Here is a 5680-nt window from a genome sequence, read left to right as displayed (position 1 = left end):
ATTAACAATAAAATATTTCTTGGCCAAAAGGAATATTTTATTTCTTTTATTTTTCTCTCTTTAAACCAAAGGAAAGTCAGATTTACCATGTGGTGAGAGGTGAATTTCCTGAACAGAGATCTTTATTCTTTTTACCCAATTAATTTACTTAGTTACTCAGAGAAGCAAAACTTTCTGAAACAACTCTCCAACTTCTGTAAATTAGCAATAATAGTCTTAAGGGAGGGACCAATGAGCCTATAAATTAAAGATGATATTTGAGGAACAAAAAATAAAAGAAACTCTTAGAATAGTGTAATATTAAAACTGATACCTGAGTTCTCCAGGACCCTCATTTAAATTATATAACTAGAATTGATATTGGAGCATTTCCAATGGATAATATTATAGATAGGTAGGAGGAGACCAAACACACAGAGTAAGGATAGATAAAATTCCCAATTTAAATAATTAAGATACAAAGTCTCAGAAGCAAGGTATCTATTTGGATCGATGTATCTCAGGGTAGTTTCCCCTGGCCCCAAAGTTCCCACAGCATTTTTATATTCACAGTGTAAATCACATTCCAGAAAAACTTCCACTAAAAAGCTCTTTACTAAGACTAGGCAGGGTGGCTCATGCCTGTAATCCCAGCACTGTGGAAGACCAAGGTGAAAGAATTGCTTGAGCCCAGAAGTTTGAGACCAGCTTGGGCAACATAGTGAAACCTTGTCTCCCAAAACAGTAAAAATTAGCCAGGTGTGGTGATGTATGCCTGTAGTCCCACCTACGCAGGAGGCTGAGGCAGGAGGATTGCTGGAGCCTAAGAGGTTGAGGCTGCAGTGAGCCGTGATCACCACTGCGCTCTAGCCTGGGTCACAGAGCAAGACCCTGTCTGAAAAAAGCAAACACACACACACACACAAACTTCGTTATTGACAATGGATTCTCCTAGATTTCGCTTTATTTTATATCCTCATTCCAGAGGCTAGAAAAGGCTATTTATTCTCAGGTGTGTAAATATACGTAAGTCCTTATATTTCTTCATTTTCTCAAAAAAAAATGTATTTTTCCAATTTTAAAAATTTTAAATGCATAGTATGGAAAGTATGAAAGACAATAGAGAAAAATATAGAACATTCAATCTCACCCAATGGAAGTCATGATTGACATTCTAGTCCATTCTGTTTCTAGAAAATTTTTCTGTAAATAGAGGAAATAATGTCCTAGTTTTTTTCACTTTGCATTATAACAAGCATTTTCCATGTAAATTAAAACTCTTCATATATATTGTTTTAATGGCTGCAAAATATGCTGTGCTATGGATATATGATAATTTACCTAACCATTTTCTCACTGCTGGCAAACAACAGAATGGTTCAAATTTTACATTCTCATATATATCAAACTGAGCATTTTTAGGCTGAAAATTTTGCTCCATTTTGGATCCTATCCTGAATTTTTCAAGGAACTTACTTTATAGTTCACCTTTTATATCACCAATTCTTGATATATGCCATGTTCCTTATCCACAGAAAAGAGAATTGCATATGATACTCATTCTGCCTTTGCTCTTCCTTTCCCTGTCTCTTTTGCCCAGTTAACTCACCCTTTTCTCCCCTAAAGTTTTCCTGTGTTAGTACTTATACAAAATATAAAGTTGGAATAGGAAAAAGATTTTTAAATAGAGGTTTTTTTGTTTGTTTAAGTTCTGGGATACATGTGCAGAATGTGCAGGTTTGTTACTTAAGTTAGGTTTACATGTGCCGTGGTGGTTTGCTGCATCTGTCAACCCATCATCTAGGTTTTCAGCCCCACATGCATTAGGTGTTTGTCCTAAAGCTCTACCTCCTTTCCCTCCCTGTGTCTATGTGTTCTCATTGTTAATAGAGGTTTTTGTAGGTTTTTTTTAATAGAAATTTCATAGATAATAATTACATCAGCTTAACTGTTTTCACTCAGTCACCTTTTTGTTTTTTATTTTATTTTATTTTTGAGACAGAATCTCACTCTGTCACCCAGGCTGGTGTGCAGTGGCGTGATCTTGGCTCACTGCAACCTCTGCCTCCTGAGTTCAAGTGATTCTCCTGCCTGAGCTTCCCAAATAGCTGGGATTACAGGTGCCCACCACCACACCCAGCTAATTTTTGTATTTTTAGTAGAAATGGGGTTTCGCCATGTTGGCCAGGGTGGTGTCAAACTCCTGACCTCAGGTGATCCACCTGCCTTGGCCTTGCAAAGTGCTGGGATTACAGGTGTGAGCCACCACACCCGGCCTAGTTACCTATGTTAAACATGCATTTTATTGCTCAATTCTAAGCTTTTTGTATTTTAACTTTTTATTAACTTACTGATATTTATAAAATCCTATGTTAAACATGCATTTTATTGCTCAATTCTAAGCTTTTTGTATTTTAACTTTTTATTAACTTACTGATATTTATAAAATCCTATGTTAAATGATGTGGTTGATTTTTTTAAGAGTAAGACATGGCCCTGGACTCCAATGTTACATAATTGACCAGTAAGTTGTAAGTTTCTTGACATTAGGAATCATATTCTACATTTCCTTTTTTTTTTTTTTTTTTTAAGATAGGGTCTTGCTCTGTTGCTCTGGCTGGAGTGCAGTGGCGCGATCACACTTCACTGCAACCTGACCTCTGGGCCTAAGCAACCCTCCCACCTCAGCCTCCCAAGTCACTGGGGCCACAGGCATGTGCCACTGCTCCTGGCTAATCTTTTTATTTTTGTAGGGTTTCCCAATGTTTCCCAGGCTGGTCTTAAACTCCCAGGCTCAAGGGATCCTCCCAGCTGGGCCTCCCAAAGTGCTGGGATGACAGGCAGGAACCACCATGCCCTGCCTGCCCATTTCCCTTTTCCTTTTGCACAGTACCAGATATATGGTTGGTACTGCAGAAATAATTTTCCCCGGCCCTCTACATTGATCATTTGATTACCAAATAGTGTCTGTCTGGCCACTTATTTTTGACTTGGACAAAATATTCCACTTTCTGAGGTAGACAGTGATATTCTGAAGCCATCAGTAAGAGTAATTTTCAGCTTGGTTGAAAGTGGACATTCTTTGTGTAAAGGTCAGCCTGTCAGGAAATAGCATGCTACTCTGTTCTTTTAAGATAATTTTTAAAAACCTTTGTATATGTGTGTTGTTTTTTTTTTCTTTTGTTTCTATGTGTGTTTTTATACTTAACAAAATATGTAGTGAGAAACTATACCTAGTGGTCTCACCAGATGTTCTCAAATCAGAACTGGGGCAATCTAGTTTTAATTTATTTTTAAAACATTTATTTTCACAAATGTATGAGAGCAAGAGCTGGTATTTTTCTTGCTTGAATTAGCAGGTAATTTCATTCTCCATTCCTCTTTAGCAGGGAAAATCTAGCCTTAGGATGAAAATGTGAACCAGAGGTTCTTGCCAAGTCTGCACAGTAGTACAAAGATTAGTTTTATGAATGAAGGAAAACATTACTCATTTTTCTTAAGCAGCTTCTTCTGCATTTGTATGAAATGTTTTTAGACTGAAAGCTCATAGAGAAAGGGGAAGGATCCTCATTCTAGAATATCTTTTCCCCTGTTTTTAGCATATTGGTAGTCTTTCAGGACTTAATTTAAGACTTTGACACTTGGCTTACAGTCTTCCTCCTTCACTGAATTCCTGCCCTCATCCTGAGTAAATTCATCACCCTAGTAGGCAGCCCATCTAATACTGTTGGGAAGAGAAGGTTTTACTGTGTTATGTATTAATCTCTACCATCTGAACCTTATACCCTATATGCCAAAGTATAGTGTTATAATTCTCCTTTGCGTACCCAAAATTAACAATAGGCTGAATCATTTGATTATCATTCCCTCTGTCTGACTCTAACGTACCTTTTGTCCTTTCAGATTTTACTTTACAGTTTTGGGTCTAGTTTATCTGGTAAGGTACATTTCTAATATTTTTTAAAATAAATATTCAGTCAAAAAGAGCATGTCTTAGACATCATGGGATGAAATGATAACTGAAGGAAAATGACTCCTAGGAATAGTTACCCTATTTAAAGAGGCTTTCATAAATCAAAGTAGTCTCTAGTTGTAATTCAGGGCCAGAGGCCTCAGGCCCAAGAGCTTTGAGTTTTTTCATTCTTGACTTTCCCAGCTTCCCCTTTGTTCCCAAAGATTTTTCTAAAAACATACTCCTTTTTTCCCCTGCGGTAGCAGGGAAAACAGCACTATATGGGTGGGGAATAGTGATGGGGACTATTGGTATGTATAGGTAATTTATTGAATGACAGTAGATAACATTCTGCTAAGGGTTTAAACTCTGCAGCCCAATTTCCCTACTTAACTGATCCATAACTTGGGCAAATTACTTTCTGTGCCTCATTTTTTCGGTCTATAATAAACAGATAATAATGCTAGTACCTACCTCATAGTGTCGTTGTAGACATTGAATTACATGTATTAAATGAGTTAACACCTTAGACTGCTAAGCACTCAATAAGTGTAAGCTATTATTCATAATTTAGAGGCAGCTTCTGCGTTTCCTAAAATGTACTTATTCATCAAGAAGAAGAATGATGTAATAATGAAAGGTAGGGGTTTTTTAAATTCCATTAATTGGATATAAAAAGTAGGTTCTAAGAATTTCAAAAAACCCAAGAAATTATTTATACCATTGGTGTTTAACCAGTTATATGCATCAGAATCATTTATGAGGCGTTGTAAATATACATTTATCCAGGCCCTTTCTTCTCATATCTACCAAGTCAAAATGTCCACAGGCAATTCCAATGCAGTCTTCCTGTCAAGACCATTGAAATAATCCAAGTCTTTAGATTTTACGATGAAGAAATTGAGACTCAAAGTAAATGAGTTGCCTAAAACCCCATGGGGTAAGTGAGATCCAGGTTACCTGCCTCCTTGGTAAGCGATCTTCCTATTCTTCTGTGTTGCCACCAAATATATTAACTTTTGAAGAAACTAGTATGGGAGCTTATCCTTCTGTCAGTTATATCAAGAATAATAATATAGGCTTTAAAACTTACTTTATTCAGCATTTAATTCAAAATGACAAAATTCTAGCCAGGCATGGTGGCTCACATCTGTAATCTCAGCACTTTGGGAGGCTGAGGTGGGAGAATCCCTTGAAGCCAGGAGTTTGAGACCAGCCTGAACAACATAGTGAGACTCCATCAACATTTAAAAAAAAAAAAAAAAAAAAAAAAAAAAGCCAGGGGTGGTGGTGTGCACCTGTGGTCCCAGCTACCAGGGAGGCTGACGTGGAAGGATTGCTTGAGCCCAGGAGATCAAGGCTGCAGCAAGCCACGATCACACCACTGCATTCTAACCTGGGCAACCGAGTAAGACCATCTCAAAAAAAATTTTTTTTTAATTTTACCATTTATGCAGAGGACTATTGCACATTTATGGTAGAACTGAAAGGGAATTTTGCTGTCCTTTTCATGAGGACATTAGTCTTTGCCACAATGCTTACTACTAATGAGTACAAGGAAACGCTGTGTGGGACAGAGAGTTGCTTGATCCAACCTCACAGATTGACAGGCAAACAAATGTTTCATAGGGCCAAGTAGCTGTAGGAATTAAACTTTTTAAAGCTCTCAATAACAGAATATATACTTCTCATGATTAGAGTATGTAAAATATTTTAAAGAATTTCTAAACCTTTATAAAATATTCTCAG

The 5680-nt window shown here is 37.0% G+C and overlaps 1 pseudogene; it reads right to left on the bottom strand.

Annotated features, from left to right (window-relative positions):
- Positions 1-2919: 2919 nt before the first annotated feature.
- LOC116549445 lies at positions 2920-3677 on the bottom strand (annotated as a pseudogene).
- Between the last annotated feature and the right edge of the window lie 2003 nt (positions 3678-5680).

Source organism: Sapajus apella, unplaced genomic scaffold (assembly GCF_009761245.1).
Source record: "Sapajus apella isolate SASKATOON/1434 unplaced genomic scaffold, GSC_monkey_1.0 scaffold6, whole genome shotgun sequence".
In the NCBI taxonomy this organism is placed as follows: Eukaryota; Metazoa; Chordata; class Mammalia; order Primates; family Cebidae; genus Sapajus; species Sapajus apella.
Note: the sequence above shows the minus strand (reverse complement) of the source record. Positions and strands in the feature narration are given on the sequence as shown.